Here is a 27,744-nt window from a genome sequence, read left to right as displayed (position 1 = left end):
CCCACCTTGAGGGAGATCAAGCTCCTTTCCTGTGTTAAAGGAAGAGCTTTTGCTGGAGCTGTGTTCACACCTCAATTCCTGTGTCTGCTTGGCAGGTCACTTCCTGTATCAGGATTAGGACAATTTGGTGGGAAAAGTAACTAGCTCAGAGGATGGCCATGACAGCCAAAGGCTTAGAGAGACAGCTTCGGGGTTCTCTTTGCCACACTGAATAATTTCCTCAGAGTGTTCCTGCTGTCACGGGTCTACAGGGGAAGAGGGGAGACTGAAACAGGACTTGGAGGATTAGTTGTGGGTTCCTTCTGTCTTTATTTTCAGAAATTTTTGGTCTTAACCTATTTTTTTCCAAAGTAATATATATATGTATACATGTATGTGTGTGTGTATATACATATATATGTATATATATAAAATAATATCAACATTCAAAGATGCATAATGAAAATATTAAGCGTCTCTTCTGCCCGCATCCATCACTGCCCTCTCCCTGGGATGCTCAGCGTTATAGACTTCCACCTCTTTCCTTCATGCTGATTTCACCACAAACAAACACGGATGTGCACACCTAATAGTGTTTTAGAGGTGGTGGTCTTTGTACAAAATCATTGTATCAGTCACATTGCACTGCAGTTTGGCTTTCTTACTAACTGATAAATGACAGCCATCCCTTCAGCTCTGTAATGATTCGTTTTAAGACAATTGCACAAAATCCCATACGTTGCTGTACCGCATTTATTCAGCCATGATCCAAATGATGCACCACATGATTGTTTTCTCTTCTGCTATAAACAATGGCTTAGTCAACACTCTCATCCACATATCTGTGCAATTCTATCTCTAGATAGAATTCCTGGAAGAGGACTTGCTGGATCAAAGAGAACGTATATTTTCGTTTGTGAAGATATTAATGGAGAACTTTTCAAAAAGGTTGTATCAAGATATGCTTCTGCTAGCAGTATGTTTTGACGTCCTTGCTAGCACTGTGAATTTATTATATACCTAGTATCAAGTATTTTAAAAATAAGTATCTTTTATATACAATGTATGCAGTAATCACATACATACATGTATGTATGTATCTCTGTGTGTGTATCTTATTTGGATTCTATTTTCTACTAGTTTTCTCATTAGCATTGTATTCAGTTGCTCAATGGAAATGTTTTCCTTCCTGATGTGAGGGGTGCTTGCTTAGATGGGGTTTTCTTGCCAGCACGATGAGACCATTAGAGCTGCACACCAATCTGAGAAACATCCTGAGTGTTTGTTTGTTAGTTTGCTCTGGTGCCTGGGGTCCCAGCCATTTCAGCTGAGCTCTTAACCAGCCTTGTGACCTGAGGAACTCACTCTTCTTCCCTCAGCCTGTTGTTTTTCATCTGTGAAATAAAGGTTGGGTTAGACAGTCGGTAAGGTTCTTTCATTTCAGAAAATCTCTAAGCCTCTTGCATGAAATTTGAGAAAATTTGGGATCTTGGTTGTTGCAGAGGACTGGGAAGTTAGTGAATTAAATCACCAGCGTACCTGGGTCAAGATTATGTATGGACTGCTAACCGGGGCTCTTTCTAAACCATCCTGTTGTGAAGAGTTCACACAAACACACCCTCCAAACAAATAGACAAGGAAGGAAGGAAGGGAGAGAAGGAAGAAGGGAGGAAGAGAGTGGGAGGGAGGAGAGAGAGAGAAAGAGAGAGAAGGGTGGAGGGGGGAAAGGAAGAAGGAAGGAGGAAGAAAAGGAATCTGCCTTCTCTTCCTGGCTGGGTTCTAATGCCTCTGTGCACTTGAACAGCCACTCACTTTTCTGGACCCTCAGTTTTCCCATCAGAAAAATGGGAGGTTTAGACTAAATTACCTTCCAGCCCTCATACTTTCTGAATCTGAACTTTATGTCAGGCTTCCTTGTGGTCCTAGAAGATGGAGAGGACCCCTACCTGACTGTGGTGGAAACATCCCTTCTCTGCAGCTGGTAGGGCTCGCCCCAGGTCAGGGTGCGGAGCCGGGTCTCCTTGCTGTGAGTGAAACACTCCCTGGAATCTTAGTGTTGGGAGGACTTGGATGTTGTAAAAAACAACCCAGGCCTTTTTGTGGATGATGTCATCCTGATTTTTGGAGGTGTATTCTGATCTAGTGAAAATCAATCTGAGAGAACAGAAAAATGGAAGGGAGAGAAGAGAGGGTAGGGGAGGGATAAATTAGGAGTTTGGAATTAGCAGATACAAACTGCTGTGCATAAAATAGATAAACAACAAGGACCTACTGTATGGTACAGGGAACTATATTCAATATCCTGTAATAAACCATAATGGAAAAGAATATATATGTATATATATACATATATATACAACTGAATCACTTTGCTGTACACCACAAACTAATACAATATTATAAATCAACTATAGTTCAGTTTAAAAAAAAAGAGAGGGAGAAAAGAGTAATGAGAGACACTTTGCTTCAGTTGTGGTTGCTCTTCAAAAAAATATGCTCTAGAATGTGCTTTAATTTGTTCGTGAATTGAACAATGTTTATAAAGTACCTACTATGTGCCAGGCACTTTTCCAGATGATTAGGAAACAACAGTGAATAAAATAGGCAGCACCCCACCCTCTGACATTGCAGTGGGGGAAGAACAGGAAACAACAAGCCTAATAAATAAGTAAATTACAGAGTATGTTAGGAAGCATAAGTGCTATTGAAATTGGAAACAAAGACCAGCAACCTTTGGGGCTATGAAATAATAATAACAACAACTAATAACCTTTCTCCTCTTGCAGGAGAAAACACCTTTAATGGAATACTTTTGGTTCTTTGGTAACTAAGCCCCGTGGGTAAAATCCAAAACTGGTCTGCCTGTTATGGAAGAGGATTCAGTATAATGATATTCAAGGAGGTTCCTGCATCTGATTTAATACATGGGTTATTACACCGTGAAACAATTATTGTACCAGTGAGCTTCCAGAGATAAAATGAACATTCCCATGAGGTATGGCTTATAAAGTAAAAGGAATAATCCCATCAAATAGGGCATTTCAGAAAGTGCTGCCCTCCTCTTAGGAAATGAAAAGTCCTTCCTTTACTGGCTGAGGTTTGGGACGAGATGCAGGAAACTGAAGTCTGTCCCGGATCTGCACACACTTCTTGAGCCTGGTCAAGAGCAGAGGGCTGTGCTGTAGCTGGCACCGTGGATAAAAAGTGACATGAACACCACGCCCCCCCCCCCCACCCTTACCTTTTCTGGAGCATAACTTGCATCACGTTTGATTTCCTATTCTTAATATATGGTTGCATATTATATAGTACAATATTTATTTACTTTTTTGCATGCATCATCTTAGTGCATTGGACAGTATATTAATAAAAACAGCTAGTATTAATTCCAGCTGTGCTATGTGCTGGGCGCCCTGATAAGCCCTTGCAAACGTGAACTCAATCCTCGTAGCAAACCTATGAGGTAGGAATTATTGTCGCCATTTTACAGATAAGGAGATGGAGGCTCAAAGAAGTTAACTTTCTTGTCCAGGGTCCTGTAGCCTGGGAGTAGGGAAAGGCGTGCTTTACCCAGGATCTGGTCTGACTTCACGTCCATTCTCTTAGGCTGCTCTTCTGCCTCTGTCCTTACCCTTGAGAGATTTGGGGTTTTGAGGACTGGGTTGGGAATGACTAAGCAGCTTTGGCGGCTTTATGTTGGCATCCCTCTATTTCATCCTATCTCACAGAAGCTTCACTTCAGGCAGGCAGGGAAGGGAAGAGATCTTGCTTAAAAACACACATAGCTCGTGTCTCCCTTTCTTCTCACTTTTCCTCGTCTACCTGCAGTTTCTAGAACTGCCATTAAGACCAGGGAAACAAATAGAGCTAGCATGCAGTCTCCTGAGTCCCAGGGTACCCTAGCAACTTGGGGATTGGACCTGCTCCACCTGAGAGGAAGAGAGGGAAACAGATACATAGGTGGATACTGGGGGCTCCTGCAGGTCCTAGGTCAGTAGAGCTAATTGGATCGGTATCCTGTTCTGGGCTCCACCACCTCAATTCACATCGTGCTCAGCCACTTGCCAATGGGTCGTTTTGAGCACAGTCATTTTCCCTGTCTTAAACTCAAGTCTTCTCACCTGTCCAATGGGGACAATAGTAGCACTCACCTCTAGGAGTTGTAGTGGGGATTCAGTGAGGTAATGAGTGACCACGTACATAGGACGAGCTTCATGAACAGAAGCCATGATTATCCCCAGCCTCTCTTTCTAACCTCCCTATCATATTTTAAAGTCCCAGAGAAGAAAACAAACCGGAATGGAACCAAAAATAAGGCAGTGGGATGTGAGGACATCCATGTCGGCAGGCAGCAAGTCGCTGCTTATTTTAATTCCTGTTCCCACACACTAGCTTATTCACAAAATCCTCACTAAAATAAATGTACCTTGAAATGAGAGATGAATCTTATTTTGAGACTCGAATAACATGCTCTGGGGAGAACGCTTTTGTCTGTTTGTCTCATTCTTGTGGGAACTATGTCCCCAAGGTAGGTCAGTGGGCTGTGCCTCCTTTGTGTATTGATGTGTTTTTGTTGAGGGTCATCTTGTGGGGCTAAAGGAAGAGAGTGGAGGAAAAGATAAGAATACACGCACCAGCCAGTCATGTAACTGGCTGTTATTGAGCACCTACTGTGTGCTCAGCCCTGGGATAAGAGGAACACATGCTTGGCCACCTCCTTTCCTAGTTTTACTGTGATTTCCAACATTGCCCCCTCTTCTCTGATGAAATCAGGGTATGGTAAGGAGCCCCAGTCACTGAAGTATGGTCAAAAACTAAATGTGCTTCTCTAGTCTGTGTTAGACCTGGCCTTAGACCTTAGACCCTTTAGCAAACTCTGCTGGAAAATAGAAAAAACTGCTAAAAAAATAGAAAAAATGAGTTAGTGCTCAGTCATAGGGAAATTAAAATGATGTAGAGTATCTGCTTATAAATACATGCCTGAGCAGTCCCTTTTTGTGTCAAAAGTAGATAAAAACAGGACTGTTAAAAAAAAAAAAAGTACAGGTCCTTAAAAGCAACAACAACGACAGGACGAAACATAGTTCCTGTTTGAGACCAAGGTTTCAATTTAGTTTTGGAACCAAAATAAACACTCATGCAACAACAACAGGTAGCACTATCAGCTACATAATTACATCCGAAATTGTGAGGTCCAGGCTGTAAGGGCTGTGGCAGTTCAGAGAAGAAAGAGCTCACGTGGGTGGAGGAAAGCGGGGAGGCGTCCAGGGGCTGGGGCTCGGCTGAGGCTTGTGATGATGGGTGAGACAGGCAGAGTGGGAAGCAGCGAGCATCCTGTGTCGGAGAGGAGCCTGCCCTGTCTGGAGAATGGCAGGGACCCATGGATGGTAATGCCACCTGAGATAAGAAAGTGTTTTTACGGCGTGCCAGGTATCAGCCTCACAACCCTGCCAGATGGATGTGTTTGTGTCCTATTGCTGCAGGAACAAATTGTCAACAGATGTCGCACCTTAATACAACACCCATCGATTATCTTACAGTTATGTAGGTTAGAAGTCCAACATAGGTCTCTCGGGGCTAACATAAAAGTGTCTTCAGGGCTGTGCTCCTTTCTGGAAGCTCTACAGAAGATTCCATTTCCTTGCTTTTTCCAGCTTCCAGAGGGAGCCCACATTCCTTGGCCCATGGTCGCTTCTTCCATCTTCAGAGCCAGCCACAGTGGGCTGAGTTCTCACACTGCATCTCTGATCTTTCTTTCTGTCCTCACCTCTCTCTGCCTCTATTTCTGCCTCCCTCTTCTACTTTTAAAGACCCTCGTGATTACATTGGATCCATCTGGATAATCCAGAATAACCTCCCCATCTCAAGGTCAGCTGATGGGCAACCTTAATTCCCCTGCTATCTTAGTTGCCTTTTGCCATGTGAGTTATCATATTCACATGTTCTGGATGGTAACGTGAACATCTGTGGGGGCATTATTCTGCCTACCGAAAGGGGTATTCCTATTATTCCTATGCTGCCAAAGAGGAAACTGAGGCTCATAGAGGGTAAGTGACTTGCCCAAAGTCATAGAGAGCCAGGAACTGTTGAGTTGGGACCCATGCCCCTGTTCAGAACTGTCAGTGGCTCTACATAGCGCTGTGGAGTCCAAAAGCTCTAGTAGGCATTTAGGGCCCTCTGTGCCCTTGACTCTTTGCACTTTTCCAGCCTATCATGGGAGGAGACCCATGGGGAGATCTTGTTTGGAACCAGAGAATTTACCCCTCCCTGCATTTCTATCTAGGATTGAGTTTTTTTTTTTTTTCTTCTTCTCTTGGGAACAGATGAATTACTAGATAGATGTGCCTGTTATCATTGTACTTAAGCAAGTTACAGAGGTCTGGGCACCCCTTCCTGTGAGGCTGTAGTAACCGAGAAGAACGTGTTTGGTCTGCATATCCTTTGCTTAAAAGCCCTCTTTCCTTAGAGCTCATGCTTTCTTGCTTTTTTGGAATTAAGCGTAGAGAGAAATGGAATTGGAGAATGCCAGATGAGTGAATGAGTTGTGATGGTCTGTCACCATTTTCCCAAGGAAAGCGGTGTGCGGGGTCAGAGCCCCACTCTCCCCTTTAGTGATCAGTCTTTCAGGGGGGCTCGGCTGAAGGGCCGGGGGTCTCTGTGTTGTCCATCCGCTTTATAGGGCATCTCGCCCCAAGGTCCCTCCTTTGCTTGGGGAATCCCACAACAGGTGAGGTGAGGTTCATATCAGAACCTTCATTAACTAAACTCTGCATTGGGGGAGAGTAATCAAGAATGAAAGCCTTTGGCTGGTTTCACTTTCTGGACATCAGTAATTTTTAGTGTATTGATATTCAGAACAGAAAACCAAAAACCGAGTGTGATTTGGGCAGAGAGTGGAGGCCGGTGCCAGGCACTCAGCCCTGCCTCTCTTTCTCCTTAGACTTCCAGCTGCAGCCCCACCAGGCTGTGTCTGCCCTGCTCGCCTTCCTTCGTCCCTGCCTGAGGAGTGAGTTTTTTCCCTGCTGCTCTGAATATCATCTCTCTCCTCAGGAATGCACAGCTCTAACCCCACCTCCTGTGGGAAGCTTTCCCATCCTCCCAGCTGGAATGAGTTCTTCCCTGACCTTTATTTCCTTTGCTCTTGTGATTAATGTTGTAAGAGCTGTATAATCAGTCTGTTTTCTACTCACAGTTCGAACTCAAGTTCTGTGGGTATTGTGGCAGAGACCTTGACCGTCTTGTGTTTTTGCTGTGTTCCCAGTGTCTGGAACAGTGCCTGACACACAGTTTGTGCTTGTTGTATGAATGGGTGTCTTCTTACACTAATGATAATAATGAACTTGATTGCTTATTAAGAGCAGACACTGGGCTCAACAATTCATAGGCATTATCTCAGTTAGCATTTACAGCAACTCAATGAGTAAGTACTGTTAGTCCAATTTTACAATTTAGGAAGCTGAGGTTTGGGGATTAGGTAACTTCCCCAGGTAGTAAGTGGTGGATCCAGGACTCAGCCCAGGTCAGTCTGATTCTGGAGTCGGTGCTTTAAAAATGACTAAGCCAGTGGTTCCCAAAGTGTGGTTGCCAGACCAGCATCATCAGCATCACCTGAAAACTTGTTAGAAATGCAGATTCTTAGAACCCAACCCAGACCCAGTGATTCAGAAACTCTGAGAGCTTGATCCAGCAATCTGTGTGTTTTACAAGCCCTCCTGGTCATCCTGATGTCCACCCAGTTTTGAGAACCACTGTCCTAGTCTGTGCTCGGGTGGTTTTCAGATTTGGTTGTCTCTTAGAATCCCTGAAGAGCTTTTATTTTATTTATTTATTTTTTTTATTAGTTTCTGCTTTATAACAAAGTGAATGAGTCATACATATACATCTGTTCCCACATCCCTTCCCTCATGCATCTCCCTCCCTCCCACCCTGCCCATCCCACCCCTCCAGGCGGTCACAAAGCACCGAGCTGATCTCCCTGTGCTCTGCGGCTGCTTCCCACTATCTATCTACCTTACGTTTGGTAGTGTATATATGTCCATGCCTCTCTTTCGCTTTGTCACAGCTTACCCTTCCCCCTCCCCATATCCTCAAGTCCATTCTCAAGTAGCTTTTAAAACTCACCATGTTCGGGCCAAACCTCCAACCAATTAAATGGGGAGGATCTGGGTTGGGAGTGGGGGAGTGTCCCAGGCTCAGCATTTTTTTTTTTTTTAACACTCCCCAGTTGCATCTAAAGCACAGTAAGGATGAGAACCACTTGCATATATATGTATCTTCTAACTATGACTGTTGAATGAATTCCTCCCTAGAAGGGTGCTTCCTAAGCTTCAACGTGCACATGAGCCACCAGGAGATCTTATTCGAATGCAGTTTCTGATTCAGGAGGTGTGGGGTAGGATCAGAGACTCTGCATTTCTACAGGCTCCAGAGGATGCTAATGGTTCTGGCCTGGGGACCAGACTTTAAGTAGCAAGGCTTTCCAGCCTAGACTGTGCTATCCAATAGGGTAGCCACTAGCCACATCTGACTATCTAAACGTAGATTAAAATCAAAATGAAATAAAAACTCAATTTTTCAGTCATACTGGCCACATTTCAAGTACTTAAGAGATCCACATGGCTAGTGGCTAAGGTATTGGACAGCACAGATAGAGAACGTTTCCACCGTCCTAGAAAATTCTCTTGGACACCGCTGCTCTGGGATGTGAGTCTTGTGTTGGAAAGTACCATGAACTTTTACTTTTTGTACCTCTGGGACACTCTTGCATGCAGTGGAAGCTTAACAAATATTTATTGAAGTTATTTTTAGTGGAAGGTCCAATGGTACCAAGTCTGTGTAGAAAGGAAGTAATTAACTTTCTTGGACGGATGCTGGGGAATTCATTAGTATGGTGTCATTGAAACCCGTCACCGCCCTACCCAAATGGAATTACATGTACGCAAGGCCGGAGTAGGCAAAAAGGTATAATAGAGGCCCTGGCACCAGCCCCAGCTTCATCGCCAGGACTCTGTTACTGCAGCCAAAATGGCCTTTTGGGCTCTGAAAAGAAAGGACTCTGGCTCCCCCTACAGGACTGTCCTGGAGTTTGCTGGATTAGCGTGAGATTAAGTCAGACGGAAGAGGAAAGGGCGCCAAGTGAACTCAAACTCAAAACGGGCAGTTTGTGGCTAGCAGAGGGGTGGGTAGGCTCACTTTGCCCTCGCATAAGGTACCTGGCATCTGATAACTTGACTCAACCACGATGACCAAGGGGGTTCCAGGTCACAGTGCCCAAGGTGTGGAAGGAAGGGCCTTTGAGAGTCCCCAGAAGTCACCTACTCCATGACTGAGGCGGCTGGACTTTCAGCTCCTACATCTAGATTCTCTAAAGCCCAAAGCCTTCTAAGTAAACCCTTCCCTATAGTCAGTGGTTTTGTTTAAAATAATAATAAAGCAAATTAAAAGTGTGACTTCTCTTTTTGGGGTCTGATGTCTTTGGGAGCAGAAGGAGGTTGAGAGAGAGAGAGAGAGCTTTAAAAGGGAAAGGTCTGTAACCAGAGTAGCGATAGATGTGCTCACATTATACATTTATATGTATGTATATGTGTATATGTGCATATACATATACAATATATCATTAGCTCAGGTAAGCTTACAAAGAATACTATGAAATAGGTGTCATTTCATAAATGGGGAAACCGAGGCATAGAGAGTTTCAGTAACTTGCTAAGAGTCACAGAGTACGTACGTGGCAGGGCCAGGCTTCGGACCTGGGCAATCTACCTCCAAGGTCCATGTTTCTCAATAGTATATTATGCTTAAGCTATAAGCTTATCTAGCCATAATAGTTACACTTTAAAAAATTAGTCTAACAGTCTTGTCCAATCAGATGAAAGACTAAAGCTTCCTCCTTGCCCCAGTCCCCTGATAAATCCTACCAGAATTGAATTGGTCCTCCCAGGTGGGAAAGGAAATTGAGAGGAAAAGTAACTCATTCCATTCTTTGAAAGAATTGAGTTAATAAAATTCTATAACTTATCAGCTTTCAAACTATTTTATTTTTACCAGCCCCCTCTTCTGAGCTTCTTGGTTTATTCTATACTAGTAGTCAAATGAGTAGAAATCATCCATGTTACTACTGTTAGTCCATCTTGAATGGACCATAATGTTAGACAATATGGGCTCTACTCTTTGCCTGAGATTTATTTTATTTTGGAGGGGGGCAGGAAGCCTCAGTGGCACATGCATCTTGGCAATGCACTGAGACTGAATTGCTGTAGTGGGACAAGACAAATGAATTCATTAAGTTCTGTCCCTGTGATTGGGCTCCGAAGAAGGCAGCCCCAGCAAAGTGGAACGCTAAAGGTTTTACATGTTTGTCAGGAAGCTGATTGCTGTTCCAGTAGTTTCTGTAGCTGAAACTGCCTCTAGGGAAATTATTCCCCTGTAAGAGATTTCCAATTGTGTTCCCTTGATATTGCTTTGTCAGGGACATGCTTTAAATAAGATGCCCTCTGTAGGTAGCAGAGATTCTAAATCCTCTCTGACTTGTACAGCTCTGTGATATGCCAAATTGGAAATAACATTCTAAAATGAATGTCTTCAAGGAACAAATTCAGCAGTAGGGTTTTCATCGATGCCAAACCCTCTCCAGATGGCTGTACTTCATCTGGGGTATTATTGGAACAGTCTCCCCAAGCAACCTAAATCTCTAGGACTGGACAGATATTTACCTTCCCATCATCTTCAAAAAATAGATGCCTTGATTCTTCTCAATGAGATCAGGGCCGTGATGGATTGACTGGGCTAGCTGATCCAGTAGGGAGAAAATGAACACTGGGAAGCAGCTCCGAGACACTCATGCACTTATTCAACTGAACACCTACTGTGTGCAATTCACTGATTCCTAGGAGTGGCCCACAGATGGGGAAAACAGCTCTGCCTTAAAGATGTTGGTAATTTAATTGGGTGGGTACTTTATAAGGAAGAATGAACAATAAATGTCCAGGAGTTCAGAGGGAGGAAAGTTGGCCATCACAGCCCAAAGTGGATCCCAGATATCTAAAAAGTAAGCATATTCCTCTAGAGCAGTACTGGCCAGCACATTACCTGGGATCTCGTTAGAAGTGAAACTTCTCAGGACCACATCCAAACCTATAGATTCTTTGGAGAGTGGGGCTGAGGAATTTGGTTTAATAAATTATCCAGGTAATTGCCATATTGGGTTGGCCAAAAAATTTGTTTGGGTTTTTCTGTAACATCTTATGGAAAGACCCGAACGAAGTTTTTTTGCCAACCCAATACATGCTGAACTGTGTATTAGATGCACTAGTATATTGGTGTATATTATAATATACTTGACAATACATTAGAATCGCCTGAGGAGCTTTGAGACTTCCCTCCCCACCTCCTCCCTCCACCCCCGCCCCCAGCCACGCTGTACTTCAGACCAAGTACATCAGAATCACTAGGGTGGAACTCAGCCATCGTAATGCTTTAGAGTTCCCTGTGTAATTCCAATGTTCAGCTGAGTCTGAGAAGCCCTCCACAGGCGTAGTTCTTAAATCAAGAACATACCCGAATACCTGAAAAACTTAGGAAACAAGAACAAATACATGTAATCCCCTTCCCAGATCTATTGAGTCAGTCTCTGGTCATCATTAAGGATAGTTGCTTTAGAACAAGGACACTACGTATTCTAGATAGATCAGTGGCTTTCAAACTTTGGTGTGCATCAGAATCACCTGGAGGGCTGGTTAAAACATAGATTGCTGGACCCCATTCCCAGTCTCTGATTCAGTGTATCTGGGTTGGGGCCTGAGGATGTGCATTGCTAACGGGTTCCCGAGGAATGGCTGATGCTGTTAGTCTGGGGCCACACTTTGGGAACCAGTAGTCCAGCCTAGCATGAGGCTGACCATGATTTCTAGTAGTGGCTGCTATGCCAGTTTCCAGGATTCTCATATTCTAGTAAACCTTACTATTTTTACCTACCAAGATATCAGTATCTTTATTGATGTAATCCCTTATTTCAGTATATTTTTGAAATTAAAATCTGAATCATTTACATCTTGAGATATACACAGTGTATTTATATTCCACAGTATAATTTCAACTTGAACAGAGGGGCCCTCTTTAGAAAGACCTCTGATCTTTCATATGTAACTCTATTCTAAGGTATTCCAAGTCCTGGGTTACTAGTGAGAATAAGGACCTTTGTTTGTGTTTATTAGTCACTCATATTTCCTCCAGAGCCAGTTTGGGTGGATCTCTCTTCCTAAACTCCCTTGAATTGGGATGGAGTTGGCTCATTAAGGAAAATAGGAAGAGGATGTGTTGGAGATTTGGAAAGAAGTGGGGAGAGGGGAGAAATCCCAGGCCCAACTCCCCTCCCTTCCCTCAAGCGTGCCCTTCTCCCTCGTCTGAGATAGAGTCCCTCAGCTCCCTTCTCCTGGAAAGGATTCTGTTAGGTCCTGACCCCTCTCCTCCCCCAGGATCATTTATTTTAACAAACCTTCTTTCCCAGTCATCCTACCTGGAGACGCTGAGATGCCCAGGCCTGGACCTGGGCCCGCTGGCCAAAGGAAGGGCAGATGATGGGTGATGAGCAGAACTCCGTTTTTAATGAAACACACTGTATTACTAGAAATAAGTACCAAATACCAGCACGACACCACTTTGCTTCCATATGACAATCACTATATTCAACTTCTCTTTTCCCGGATAAGAATTGAGCAACCCACCCCACAAAGGACACTGTTTACTTCAGTATTTCCTGGGTGGATTGAAAAACATCCTCCCAGCCCGAGCAGGGGCACAGCAAACTCTTCCCTTTTGCAAAAACTCAGTCTCACAGTCTTTGACCTTTATATTCTCATCCAGCCTCCCTTGCCACCCCTGTTTGTCTGCCTCTTTGTGAGTGTCTCACCTCTTTTCTCCAGCCACCCTACTTACCAGCCACTCGGACCCCAATTGCAGATACATCCCATCTCCACAACTTTGGTAGTTGCCCTGTTTAGCTGTCCTCTCTAAATATTTACCTGAACTCAACCAGTTATGATCTGGACTCTTCTAAAACTATTATCATCTGTATCTCGAATGGGCGGTCTTCTGATGTTGGCTGTGTTTTTATAAGGAATACGTACAAGTCCTGGCTCAACTAGATCAGGAATTGGCCAAGTCTGGCTCACTGCCTATTTTTGTAAATAAAGTTTTATTAAAACACAACCACCCATTCATTCACATATTGTCTTTGGCAATGAGACAGAGACTTAGGGCTCACAAAGCCTAAAAGGTTTACTATCTGGCTTTTTACAGAAAGTTTGTGATCTGACCCCTGCTCTCTAGATCAGCAGCTTTGTTACATATTCTTGTACATTCCTCTAAAGGTCTGCATGTAGTAGCTACTAATCATGAACTTCCCTCTGATATTGGTTAGAAAGGTACTAGTAATAAAACAAAATCTTACATTTGCTGTTTTATTGTTATTATGAGTAGAGTTACCATGTATTATGTAGCAGGTATTGCACCAAACTCTTTATACGCTTTCTCCTTTCATCCTCTTAACAGCCTTGTAAGACAGAAGAACCTGGAACTGGGGCAGGTGAACTATCTCCTTAGCTCTGACTTCTGAAAGTGATGCAGTAAGGATTTGAACTCAGGGCTTTGTGATCTTAGAGCCTGTGCTTTTTTTTTTTTTTTTTTTTTTGCGGTACGCGGGCCTCTCGCTGTTGTGGCCTCTCCCGTTGCGGAGCACAGGCTCCGGACGCGCAGGCTCAGCAGCCATGGCTCACGGGCCCAGCCGCTCCGCGGCATGTGAGATCTTCCCGGACCGGGGCACGAACCCGTGTCCCCTGCATCGGCAGGCGGACTCTCAACCACCACGCCACCAGGGAAGCCCGAGCCTGCGCTTTTAATTACTACTAGGTACTCACTGTTCAGTACTCGCCCTTATATGTGAGGAGAGGTGGAAATCTTCAAAAACCCGATCAAGGAGATAAGGCATATAAACAACTGGCATATGGTAAAAAGGGAACTAGGAAGGCGCAGTGGCCCTGAAAGCGAGCACCTCCTTAGATTTTGTTCCTTGGGCCCCTCACTCACCTTACCCTCATCTCAGCCCTAGTTTAAGGAACCCTATTATATTGTTATTATCTTTTTCACTTATTCTTTCACTCAACAAACCTTAAAACAACTGTAATATGTTAGTTGCTGTGCTGGGCTTGGACTTTAAACTGTGAGTAAGATATCTTTCCCCCATGATGGGAAAGACAAGTCTACAAACCCCCTAGGCTGTAAACCCAAATGTTTACAGGGACAGGAAGATGACAAATGAGTGAAGCCTGACAGGGAAGGCTGCCTGGCTGGGTAGTGAATAGTCCTCTTTGATCACCTTTGGCTGATTCTTGCCATATTGACACCTGCTCAGTGTCCAGTGGCAACTTCTCCCCCTCCCCCTCCCGTCTGCCCTCTGCCCCTCCCCCCACTCTCCTCCTGCATCTCCTCCTCACCCTCCTCCTCCCGCCCCTCCCCCCCTCCAGATCAATTATTTTTGGCTACAGTGACTTGCCTTTTAGAAACTGATATAGGCTATTTCTCTGCCAGGGACACAGGAAATTCTGGTGTCTTCTCTATAGAATATGGTCTTCTTAGACTGTTTTCCCTCTTACTACATCTGTTGTCTGGTATCATCACAAAGCCTATGACTTGGCATCTGTTGACAACACTGAACTGGTTACAGCAGATGAACAACTAAATATTATTAACATGGTAGGTGAATATCTTAGGCAACTTAAGACACTGTAACTTGACTTTGCAAACCACGTCAGAAATCCTTTCCCAAATGTTATGGCCACTGGAGCAAAGCGCACATTGTCTGAGGCCCTCTTATTCTGATTTTTCGTTTTTTTAGTTTATTTTAGGCGATAAGCCTTTGCTTCCCTCACGTCAGTCAAAGCACTTCTAGTCTGGTGGAGAGGAAGGGCCAGGCTCGATTGCAAGCACAAAGGGACCTATGAGAAACACAGATGCTACATGCTTTTACCTGCATTTACCTGCTCCCCGGTGTCTGTCCTCTTCCAGTAACTCAGAGGCTCTCCCCAGCCGCTCACTTCTGCACCTTCAGCACCGTTGTGTTTTCCAGGCCGCTGTTCTGCAAAGATTTGCTGTGTGGTGCTGCCACCTAGTGGGAGAAAGTAGGAATGGACACCATAAGAGCTGCTGTCCTCAGAATTTGCTCTTCTTGAATCCTGGTTAATTAACCTCAGCTGAAATTAGGTCTAAGGTGGTTTTTCTTTTTTAATAATTTATTTAATTAATTAATTTATTTAGTTTGGGCTGTGTTGGGTGTTTGTTGCTGCACGCGGGCTTTCTCTAGTTGCGGCGAGCGGGGGCTACTCTTCGTTGTGGTGCTCGGGCTCCTCATTGTGGTGGCTTCTCTTGTTGCAGAACACGGGCTCTAGGCACGCGGGCTTCAGTAGTTGTGGCTCATGGGCTCTAGAGCACAGGCTCAGTAGCTGTGGCACACGGGCTTAGTTGCTCCACGACACGTGGGATCTTCCCGGACTAGGGCTCGAACCCATGTCCCCTGCATTGGCAGGCGGATTCTTAACCACTGTGCCACCAGGGAAGCCCAGGTCTAAGTTTTTGATGCTGAGAAGATAACCCATCCCTCAAAGGGTCTCCAGACTATGTATAGAAGCCTGAAAAAGATGACTGTCAGTCCAATAGCTAGGATTTTAAGGAGGCAGCATATGTATTCAGGCTAAACGTGTGCTGAAACCACTCCCCCAACAAAACCAAATCTCAGTGGGCATCCAACACAAGTCTAGGAGAGGAATTCTAGCCTGAATCCAGAGTGAAGATGTTACCTGTTTCATTAAAGTGAAGGAACATCTTCAATTGTTTACATAATCTTTTTAAGCCCAGGAGGATATTTTCCTCCCATCTTTTGACTGACGTGGTTTTGGATTTGAAAGAAATATTGAAGTGATCTGTCACTTTCCTTTTCACACATCAAGCTGTCAGCTAACAAAAATGAAGTAATTCACAGATTCTGAATAGACATGTTTGTCAAACCTAAACAGAAATAGGAACTTTATTAATAAACTTGAGTGTAGTCATAATACATATACCTCAATATAGCAGCACCTATATATGAAACAGAACTGTGGGGTTGAAATGAGAGGCCTCTGTGTTAGTATTATTATTTTACTGTTTCCTCCTGGGAGGCAAGTTAGCAGAATATTACCATTGACTACCATTGGGTGGGTTTCAAAGGTCATTTCTGTAGAAGATAGTAGAGCTTTTCATATAATATGCTTTCAGTTCTCTAGTAGATGCAGAATAATATGAAAAGAGGCCGAAAAAAGTTGTGAATATTTTTTATCCTGAATTGTATCAACTCATTTTAGGGAAGAGAAAGCCTGTTTATTTTTCCTGGTATGACATTTCTGTCATTTCCTTTGACTCTCTGGCTGGACTTCATCTCAGCAAAGTTGAAAAATATATATATTTTAGATGGAAAAAAAAAAAAAAACAGGGGAAGAGACCAGAAGAGGAGTGAGAGCTACAATAGAAGGAAAAACAGAATTCTGGATGCCCCCTTGCCATATGGAAAGTTTAGAGATTTCAAGGAGGAAACACATTCGAGCAGTTGGCTATGTTATTCCAGGGGTAACAGGAATCCTGGAAGCATTTGTGGTTGGTGAAGGGACACTTCAGTTATCTGACTCTGGCTGCTAGAATGAGGCAGTTAACAGGGCAAGAGAAACAAATACCCATGGGTGCAGATCTCCTTTTGTCCAGATTGCTTCCACGGGGTGTAGGTAGCGAAGGAAAACAACTGCTTCCGGAGGGGAAAGAACTACTGAGTAATCCCGGAATTAGGTTTCCAGAGCCCTACAGGTTCCAGGATCTTCAAAAATGATCAGTAGCGTGTGTGTGTGCGTGTCCAGGAGGACAAGGGGGGTGGTTTGTGTGTATTTGTGTGTGTTTTAAAATAGCCAACCCATGTCGAAGTCGCAATCTGAAAATGTGTGTGGAGAGAAAATCTTCGTGATTCTTAGCTCTAAATGGGCCAATTTATGAAGCCAGTGTTATCTCTCTTCTCTGCTGGTGTGTGTGCATCCTGGCCACCCTTTATGCCAAAGACCTTGAGCAGACCTTGGCTGAAACCCCAAGGTATACTCCCTGTTCTCTGTCAGCAGCGATCTGTGGAACGGATTGGTGTGGGCTGCGTTGCCTTGGGCAGAGTTCATGTGTCATTCAGGAGACGATGCATCAGGCTGCAGAGGCAGAAGGAGGCTGCCTTATGTCCAAGGAAATGAGTGAATCAGAAAGCCAGATGGGGGCCACCTCTAAGGACATGAGGAATCGCAGAGAGCAAAACTGGAAGGACTTGGGAACAATGTGTCCTTTATTGTACTTACGAGAAAACGGAGGCCCAGGGATGCCAAGGAATTGGCCCACATTTCTTCTACTAATTAATTAATTCTTCCGTGTATTCCACACTGATGCCTGAGTGCCTCTCGTGCCAGGCTTTGTTCTCAGACCCGGGGTTATGAAGTGGGCAAGTGTCACACAGAGAGCAGAAGCTTGTCGCCAGTCTAAAAGCGAAACCTGATTGAGAGCCAAGAGTCTAGGGGCAGAAAAAGGGGGAAAGGAGAAGAAGAGATCTACCTTGGTGCTGCACAGTTTGGGCACTGATTTGACAATCTTTAATAATGATAATAACTGTCAGTGTATAATGGGAAGTTAGCCCACGTAACATTTCTTAGCACCCACCAGACTTGTCATTGCAGTGGTACTTATAAGATTATTTTTTAGTCTCCTTCTCCTGCTCTGGACCCCGACTGTGAGTCCTACCATGTAGGTACCTTTCTTGGCTCTATGTTTTATCCCTAGAACCTGCCAGAACACTTGACATATGGTAAATATCCATTGAGTGAATGATAAAATGACAAGGGTGCCCAAGTTCCATTCTATAAGATAAGGCTCAGCAAACTTCTATAAAGAGCCAGATAGTAAATGTTTTAGGCTTTGCGGGGCCAGGTGGTCTCTGTCACAATTATTCAGCTCTGCCTTTGTAGCAGGAAAGCGGCCCTAGACAATATGTGAAAGAATGGGCGTGGCTATATCCCACCAAAACTTTGAGGACACTGAAATTTTAATTTCATCCAATTTCATGTCCATGAAATATTATTGTACTAATATTTTTGAACTATTTAAAAATGTAAAAAAAAAAATTCTTGGTTTGCAGGTTGTATGGCAAGAGGTGAAAGGTCAGATTTGTCCCACAGGCTACAGCTTACCATCTGCTGCTATAGGAGTAGCTTAATGGTTAGAGTGAAGTTTTTATGAGATTTTTAATTGATTGATTGACTCATCTATTCAAGCATTTATTGAGGACGTGCTCTGTGCCAGGCTCTGTACCCGGCAATGGACATACAGCAGAAATAGGACACGGTGTCTGTCTTCAGATGGTTTAATATCTAACTGAAGAAGACACATGTAAAAATAAAAGTGTAATAAACATATATAGTGAAGTGACCTAAGCTTGGCACAGGGAAGGAGTGGTCAGTTCTATTCCATTCACAGAGATGGTGTTGTTTGCACCACCAAGGCCTGAATGATGCCCAGGAATAGACAGGGAAGGAGCCATGTGAGGAAAGGTTCCGAAGCAGTTTCTCTTATGAGGCCTGAATCCCTCTCCTGCAGGTAGGTGTGATGACAAGGCCCTGGAAAGGCAGCCCTGGGAGGCAGGGGTCATATCGGCCAGGACTTGGAGTCACGTGTGAGCGAGTTTTCAGTGTGCATGTCTGATCTTGGAATTGTCTCTCTGAAAATCTTTTAGAATCCAGAAGTCTACAGGAAAGCGTGTGGAGAACACGCTGTGGGGAGAAATCAGGAGGGAAGTAGCTTGGAGATGGGGGACTACTTGAGACTACTCAGAATCTAAGGGAGAAGTCATAAGGGCCTGAATGTGTTCATTAATGCAGAAGCAGGAGTTATGGAGAGGTTGAGGGGACTAAGAGAAAGATTAAGGAGAAGGACCCTTATGGGCCTTGTGGCTGATGGCTGTGTGGAGGGTGAGGGGGGTAGGAAAAATCTAGAATGATTGGTTTGGGTTTGGATATCTCCCCATGAATGGTACCATCACCCTCACAGAAAATATTGAATGGGGACATGTTTTAGGAGAGGGTAATTGGATCTCTCGAGCTTCCTTCTTTGGTGAATCTTTTTTTTTTTTTTTTTTTTTTTTTTTTTGCGGTACGCGGGCCTCTCACTATTGTGGCCTCTCCCGTTGCGGAGCACAGCCTCTGGACGCACAGGCTCTGGACGCACAGGCTCAGCGGCCATGGCTCACGGGCCCAGCCGCTCCGCGGCATGTGGGATCTTCCCGGACCGGGGCACGAACCCGTGTCCCCTGCATCGGCAGGCGGACTCTCAACCACTGTGCCACCAGGGAAGCCCCTTTGGTGAATTTTTAAAGAGTTCTCCTCATAAGGTTTAATTCCTGTATCTGTAAAACAGGAATAATTATTTCTGTACTTCTCTGGGGAAACAGAATTGGAATGACCGGCCTCTCTCGGCAGTCAGAATGATGATTAGTCATCAGTATAAAGACAAGATCATTATCCTCAGCAGGTCAGATCTTTGAAGGAGGAGTCATGACAGTGTAGTAAATAAGAACCACACTGTCCATTTCATTAATGTATGTGAGGCACTCTAAAATGAATTGGGGATTTCCAGCCTATACCTTTCAAATGTCACAGGCATCTTTCCAACATTCCCTATTTACAGATTGGAAAATCAGTGTAGATGGAGTGATTTTCCCACTGCCTCTAAGTCAGTTTGCCTGTCTAGTGCTCAAAAGCTTTCTGTGCGTTCTCTCTCTCTTTACCCATTGGAGAGTGCCAGTGGATTTTTATTTTTACTTTCCATGTAAGTTCCACGAATGCCATGTTAAGAACCATTGTTTTAAAAGTTTCCGAATACTTCTCATCTAGGTAGAGGCCAAAAGACTCACCTTTGCCGGTGACTTTTATTCTTTACTTTTTTTCGGTTTTCATTTTTTCTTTTCTTTTTTTTTTTTTTTTTTTTATTAGTTTCTGCTTTATAACAAAGTGAATCAGTCATACATATACATCTGTTCCCACATCCCTTCCCTCATGCATCTCCCTCCCTCCCACCCTCCCCATCCCACCCCTCCAGGCGGTCACAAAGCACCGAGCTGATCTCCCTGTGCTCTGCGGCTGCTTCCCACTATCTATCTACCTTACGTTTGGTAGTGTATATATGTCCATGCCTCTCTTTCCCTTTGTCACAGCTTACCCTTACCCTTCCCCATATCCTCAAGTCCATTCTCAAGTAGGTCTGTGTCTTTATTCCCGTTTTACCCCTAGGTTCTTCATGACATTTTTTTTTTTTAAATTCCATATATATGTGTTAGCATACGGTATTTGTCTTTCTCTTTCTGACTTACTTCACTCTGTATGACAGACTCTAGGTCTATCCACCTCATTACAAATAGCTCAGTTTCGTTTCTTTTTATGGCTGAGTAATATTCCATTGTATATATGTGCCACATCTTCTTTATCCATTCATCCGATGATGGACACTTAGGTTGTTTCCAGCTCCGGGCTATTGTGAATAGAGCTGCAATGAACATTTTGGTACATGTCTCTTTTTGAATTATGGTTTTCTCAGGGTATATGCCTAGTAGTGGGATTGCTGGGTCATATGGTAGTTCTATTTTTAGTTTTTTAAGGAACCTCCATACTGTTCTCCATAGTGGCTGTACCAATTCACATTCCCACCAGCAGTGCAAGAGTGTTCCCTTTTCTCCACACCCTCTCCAGCATTTATTGTTTCTAGATTTCTTGATGATGGCCATTCTGACTGGTGTGAGATGATATCTCATTGTAGTTTTGATTTGCATTTCTCTAATGATTAATGATGTTGAGCATTCTTTCATGTGTTTGTTGGCAGTCTGTATATCTTCTTTGGAGAAATGCCTATTTAAGTCTTCTGCCCATTTTTGGATTGGGTTGTTTGTTTTTTTGCTATTGAGCTGCATGAGCTGTTTATAAATTTTGGAGACTAATCCTTTGTCAGTTGCTTCATTTGCAAATATTTTCTCCCATTCTGAGGGTTGTCTTTTGGTCTTGTTTATGGTTTCCTTTGCTGTGCAAAAGCTTTGAAGTTTCATTAGGTCCCATTTGTCTATCTTTGTTTTTATTTCCATTTCTCTAGGAGGTGGGTCCAAAAGGATCTTGCTGTGATTTATGTCATAGAGTGTTCTACCTATGTTTTCCTCTAGGAGTTTGATAGTTTCTGGCCTTACATTTAGGTCTTTAATCCATTTTGAGCTTATTTTTGTGTATGGTGTTAGGGAATGATCTAATCTCATACTTTTACATGTCCCTGTCCAGTTTTCCCAGCACCACTTATTGAAGAGGCTGTCCTTTCTCCACTGTACATTCCTGCCTCCTTTATCAAAGATAAGTTGGCCATATGTGCGTGGGTTTATCTCTGGGCTTTCTATCCTGATCCACTGATCTATCTTTCTGTTTTTATGCCAGTACCACACTGTCTTAATTACTGTAGCTTTGTAGTATAGTCTGAAGTCAGGCAGCCTGATTCCTCCAGCTCCGTTTTTTGTTCTCAAGATTGCTTTGGCTATTCGGGGTCTTTTGTTTTTCCAAACAAATTTTGAAATTTTTTGTTCTACTTCTGTGAAAAATGCCAGTGGTAGTTTGATAGGGATTGCATTGAATCTGTAGATTGCTTTGGGTAGTAGAGTCATTTTCACAATATTGATTCTTCCAATCCAGGAGCATGGTATATCTCTCCATCTATTTATATCATCTTTAATTTCTTTCATCAGTGTCTTATAATTTTCTGCATACAGGTCTTTTGTCTCCTTAGGTAGGTTTATTCCTAGATATTTTATTCTTTTTGTTGCAATGGTAAATGGGAGTGTTTTCTTGATTTCATTTTCAGATTTTTCATCATTAGTGTACAGGAATGCCAGAGATTTCTGTGCATTAATTTTGTATCCTGCTACTTTACCAAATTCATTGATTAGCTCTAGTAGTTTTTCGGTAGCATCTTTAGGATTCTCTATGTATAGTATCATGTCATCTGCAAACAGTGACAGCTTTACTTCTTCTTTTCCAATTTGGATTCCTTTTATTTCCTTTTCTTCTCTGATTGCTGTGGCTAAAACTTCCAAAACTATGTTGAATAAGAGTGGTGAGAGTGGGCAGCCTTGTCTTGTTCCTGATCTTAGTGGAAATGGTTTCAGTTTTTCACCATTGAGGACAATGTTGGCTGTGGGTTTGTCATATATGGCCTTTATTATGTTGAGGAAAGTTCCCTCTATGCCTACTTTCTGCAGGGTTTTTATCATAAATGGGTGTTGAATTTTGTCGAAAGCTTTCTCTGCATCTATTGAGATGATCATATGGTTTTTCTCCTTCAACTTGTTAATATGGTGTATCACACTGATTGATTTGCGTATATTGAAGAATCCTTGCATTCCTGGAATAAACCCCACTTGATCATGGTGTATGATCCTTTTAATGTGCTGTTGGATTCTGTTTGCTAGTATTTTGTTGAGGATTTTTGCATCTATGTTCATCAGTGATATTGGCCTGTAGTTTTCTTTCTTTGTGACATCCTTGCCTGGTTTTGGTATCAAGGTGATGGTGGCCTCGTAGAATGAGTTTGGGAGTGTTCCTTCCTCTGATATTGTTTGGAAGAGTTTGAGAAGGATGGGTGTTAGCTCTTCTCTAAATGTTTGATAGAATTCGCCTGTGAAGCCATCTGGTCCTGGGCTTTTGTTTGATGGAAGATTTTTAATCACAGTTTCAATTTCAGTGCTTGTGATTGGTCTATTCATATTTTCTATTTCTTCCTGAGTCAGTCTTGGTAGGTTGTGCATTTCTAAGAATTTGTCCATTTCTTCCAGGTTGTCCATTTTATTGGCATAGAGTTGCTTATAGTAATCTCTCATGATCTTTTGTATTTCTGCAGTGTCAGTTGTTACTTCTCCTTTTTCATTTCTAATTCTACTGATTTGAGTCTTCTCCCTTCTTTTCTTGATGAGTCTGGCTAATGGTTTGTCAATTTTGTTTATCTTCTCAAAGAACCAGCTTTTAGTTTGGTTGATCTTTGCTATCATTTCTTTCATTTCTTTTTCATTTATTTCTGATCTGATCTTTATGATTTCTTTCCTTCTGCTAACTTTGGGGGTTTTTTGTTCTTCTTTCTCTAATTGCTTTAGGTGCAGGGTCAGGTTGTTTACTCGAAATGTTTCCTGTTTCTTAAGGTGGGATTGTATTGCTATAAACTTCCCCCTTAGAACTGCTTTTGCTGCGTCCCATAGGTTTTGGGTCGTCGTGTCTCCATTGTCATTTGTTTCTAGGTATTTCTTAATTTCCTCTTTGATTTCTTCAGTGATCACTTCGTTATTGAGTAGTGTATTGTTTAGCCTCCATGTGTTTGTATTTTTTACAGATCTTTTCCTGTAATTGATGTCTAGTCTCATAGCATTGTGGTCGGAAAAGATACTTGATACAATTTCAATTTTCTTAAATTTACCAAGGCTTGATTTGTGACCCAAGATATGATCTATCCTGGAGAATGTTCCATGAGCACTTGAGAAAAATGTGTATTCTGTTGTTTTGGGGTGGAATGTCCTATAAATATCAATTAAGTCCATCTTGTTTAATGTATCATTTAAAGCTTGTGTTTCCTTATTTATTTTCATTTTGGATGATCTGTCCATTGGTGAAAGTGGGGTGTTAAAGTCCCCTACTATGATTGTGTTACTGTCGATTTCCCCTTTTATGGCTGTTAGTATTTGCCTTATGTATTGAGGTGCTCCTACGTTGGGTGCATAAATATTTACAATTGTTATATCTTCTTCTTGGATCGATCCCTTTATCGTTATGTAGTGTCCTTCTTTGTCTCTTCTAATAGTCTTTATTTTAAAGTCTATTTTGTCTGATATAAGAATTGCTACTCCAGCTTTCTTTTGATTTCCATTTGCATGGAATATCTTTTTCCATCCCCTTACTTTCAATCTGTATGTGTCTCTAGGTCTGAAGTGGGTCTCTTGTAGACAGCATATATATGGGTCTTGTTTTTGTATCCATTCAGCCACTCTGTGTCTTTTGGTGGGAGCATTTAGTCCATTTACATTTAAGGTAATTATTGATATGTATGTTCCTATTCCCATTTCCTTAATGGCTTTGGGTTCGTTATTGTAGGTATAGTCCTTCTGTTGTGTTTCTTGCCTAGAGAAGTTCCTTTAGCATTTGTTGTAAAGCTGGGTTGGTGGTGCTGAACTCTCTCAACTTTTGCTTGTCTGTAAAGGTTTTAATTTCTCCATCAAATCTGAATGAGATCCTTGCTGGGTAGAGTAATCTTGGTTGCAGGTTTCTCTCCTTCATCACTTTAATTATGTCCTGCCACTCCCTTCTGGCTTGTAGAGTTTCTGCTGAGAGATCAGCTGTTAACCTGATGGGGATTCCCTTGTGTGTTATTTGTTGTTTTTCCCTTGCTGCTTTTAATATGATTTCTTTGTGTTTAATTTTTGACAGTTTGATTAATATGTGTCTTGGCGTATTTCTTCTTGGATTTATTCTGTATGGGACTCTCTGTGCCTCCTGGACTTGATTAACTATTTCCTTTCCCATATTAGGGAAGTTTTCAACTATAATCTCTTCAAATATTTTCTCAGTCCCTTTCTTTTTCTCTTCTTCTTCTGGAACCCCTATAATTCGAATGTTGGTGCGTTTAATGTTGTCCCAGAGGTCTCTGAGACTGTCCTCTGTTCTTTTCATTCTTTTTTCTTTATTTTTCTCTGCATCAGTTATTTCCACTATTTTATCTTCCACCTCACTTATCCGTTCTTCTGCCTCAGTTATTCTGCTATTGATCCCATCTAGAGTATTTTTCATTTCATTTATTGTGTTTTTAATCGATGCTTGATTCATCTTTAGTTCTTCTAGGTCCTTGTTAACTGTTTCTTGCATATTGTCTATTCTATTTCCAAGATTTTGGATCTGGGAAATAGAATCTTGGATCAGCTTTACTATCATTATTCTGAATTCTTTTTCAGGTAGACTGCCTATTACGTCTTCATTTGTTAGGTCTGGTAGGTTTTTATCTTGCTCCTTCACCTGCTGTGTGTTTTTCTGCTTTCTCATTTTGCTTATGTTACTGTGTTTGGGGTCTCCTTTTTGCAGGCTGCAGATTCGTAGTTCCCGTTGTTTTTGGTGTCTGTCCCCCGTGGCTAAGGTTGTTTCAGTAAGTTGTGTAGGCTTCCTGGTGGGGGGGACTAATGCCTGTGTTCCGGTGGTTGAAGCTCGATCTTGTCTTTCTGGTGGACAGGTCCACGTCTGGTGGTGTGTTTTGGGGTGCCTGTGGCCTTATTATGTTTTTAGGTAGCCTCTCTGCTAATGGGTGGGGTTGTGTTCCTGCCTTGCTAGTTGCTTGGCATAGGGTGACCAGCACTGTAGCTTGCTGGTCGTTGACTGAAGCTGGGTGCTGGTGTTGAGATGGAGATCCCTGGGAGATTTTCGCTGCTTGATATTATGTGGAGCTGGGAGGTCTCTTGTGGACCCGTGTCCTGAAGTTGGCTCTCCCACTTCAGAGGCACAGCACTAACTCCTGGCTGCAGCACCAAGAGCCTTTCATCCACCCGGCTCAGAATAACAGTGAGAAAAAGTAGAGAGAAATAATTAGTAGAAGAAAGAAAGAGAGATTGAAAGAAAGGAAGAAGGGAAGAAAGGAAGGAAGGAAGAAAGAAAGAAAGGAGGGAGGGAGGAAGGATGGAAAGAAAGAAGGAAAGAAAGGAGGGAGGGAGGGAGGAATGAAAGCAAAAGGAAGAGTGAATGGAAGAAGAGAGGGAGGGAGGGAGGAAGGAAAGAAAGAAAGAAAGACAGGAGGGAGGGAGGGAGAGAGGAAGGAAAGAAAAAGAAAGTGGAAAGAAGAAGGGTGGGAGGGAGGGAGGGATGGAGGAAAGAAAAAGAAAGAAGGAAAGGAGGAGCGGAGGGAGGGAGGGAGGAAGGGAAGGGAGGAAAAAAAGAAAGAGCAGGTAAAGTAAAATAGAATAAAGTATGAAATATAGTAGCGTTATTAAAATTAAAAAGTAATTATTGAAAAAAAACACGGACCGATAGAACCCTGGGACATATGGTGGAAGCAAAGCTATACAGAGAGAATCTTACACAGATTACACATACACATTCACAAAAAGAGAGCAGGGGGAAAAATCAAAAATCTTGCTCTCCAAGTCCACCTCCTCGATTTGGGATAATTCGTTGTAAAAAGAGGAAAAGGGCGAAAAGTCTGAAATCTTGCTAAGTCCACCTCCTTAATTTGAGATAATTCGTTGTAAAAAGAGGAAAAAAAAGGGGGGGGGAAGTCTTAAATCTTGTCCTCAAGGTCCACTTCCTCAATTTGGGATGATTCGCTGTCCATTCATGCACTCCACAGACGCAGGGCACATCAAATGGACCATGGAGCTTTAATCCGCTGCCTCGGAGGCTGCACAGAGAGATTTCCCTGTCTCTGCTCTCACAGCTCCCGGGTCTCAGCCTTGGACCTGGCCCCGCCTCTGCGCGTAGGTCGCCGGAGGGCGTCCGTTCTTCGCTCAGACAGGACGGGTTTAAAGGGGCCGCTGATTCGGGGGCTCTGGCTCACTCAGGCAGAGGGGAGGGAGGGGAATGCCCTCTCCTCGCGCACCAGGCAACAAAAGGGAAAAAAGTCTCTTGCCTCTCCGGTAGCTCCAGACCCTTTCCCCGGACTCCCTCCGGGCTAGCACTAACCCCTTCAGGGTCTCTTCCTGCCGCCAGCCCCAGACCTCTCCCTGCGCTCCGACTGAAAGCCGATACCCGAGCCTCAGCTCCCAGCCCCGCCCGCCCTGGCGGCCGAGCAGACAAGTCTCTCGGGCTGGTGTGTGCCTGAGGGCACCGATCCTCTGTGCCAAAATCTCTCTGCTTTGCCCTCCGCACCCCTGTTGCTGTGCTCTCCTCCGCTACTTTCCCCCTCCGCCACCTGCAGTCTCCGCCCGCGAAGGGGCTTGTAGTGTGTAGAAACCTTCCCTCCTTCACGGCTCCCTCCCACTGGTGCAGGTCCCGTCCATATCCTATTGTCTCTGTTTATTCTTTTTTTCTTTTGACCTACCCAGGTATGTGGGGAGTTTCTTGCCTTTTGGGGGGTCTGAGGTCTTCTGTCAGCGTTCAGTAGGTGTTCTGTTGGAGTTGTTCCACGTGTAGATGAATTTCTGATGTATCTGTGGGGAGGAAGGTGATCTCCGCGTCTTACTCTTCCGCCATCTTCCTCCGGCTCCTCCTCATTTTTTCTTACACTTCATTGTATTGTTTTTATTTGAAGTATAACTGATTTACAATGTTGTGTTAGTTTCAAGCGTACAGCAACGTGATTCAGTTATACGTATATATTCTTTCTCAGATTCTTTTCCCTTATGTGTTATTACGAGATATTGAGTACAGTTCCCTGTCCTATGAGTAGGCCCATGTTGGTTGTCTATTTTATACATAGTCGTGTGTATATGTTGATCCCAAACTCCTAAAATCTATCCCTAGCCCTCCCCCCTTCTCCTTGGTAACCGTAAGTTTCTTTTCTATGTCTGCGTGTCTCTTGCTGTTGTATAAATACGTTCATGTGTATCTTTTTGTTTTAGATTCCACATATTAACGGTATCATTTGTCTTTGATTTTTAGATCATTTCCTTAGAGATTAAAAAAG

At 43.2% G+C, this 27,744-nt stretch overlaps 1 protein-coding gene across 20 annotated transcripts in view; it reads left to right on the top strand.

The window, feature by feature from the left end:
* KCNMA1 (potassium calcium-activated channel subfamily M alpha 1) overlaps nucleotides 1–27,744 on the top strand; it is a gene marked incomplete at both ends in the record, with an annotated part of 758,887 nt that overhangs the window by 447,783 nt on the left and 283,360 nt on the right. The window lies entirely within an intron of this gene.

Source organism: Hyperoodon ampullatus, assembly GCF_949752795.1.
Source record: "Hyperoodon ampullatus genome assembly, chromosome: 1".
NCBI classification, from domain to species: Eukaryota; Metazoa; Chordata; class Mammalia; order Artiodactyla; family Ziphiidae; genus Hyperoodon; species Hyperoodon ampullatus.
The sequence above is the reverse complement of the archived record's forward strand: the minus strand, read 5'-3'. Positions and strand labels throughout refer to the sequence as shown.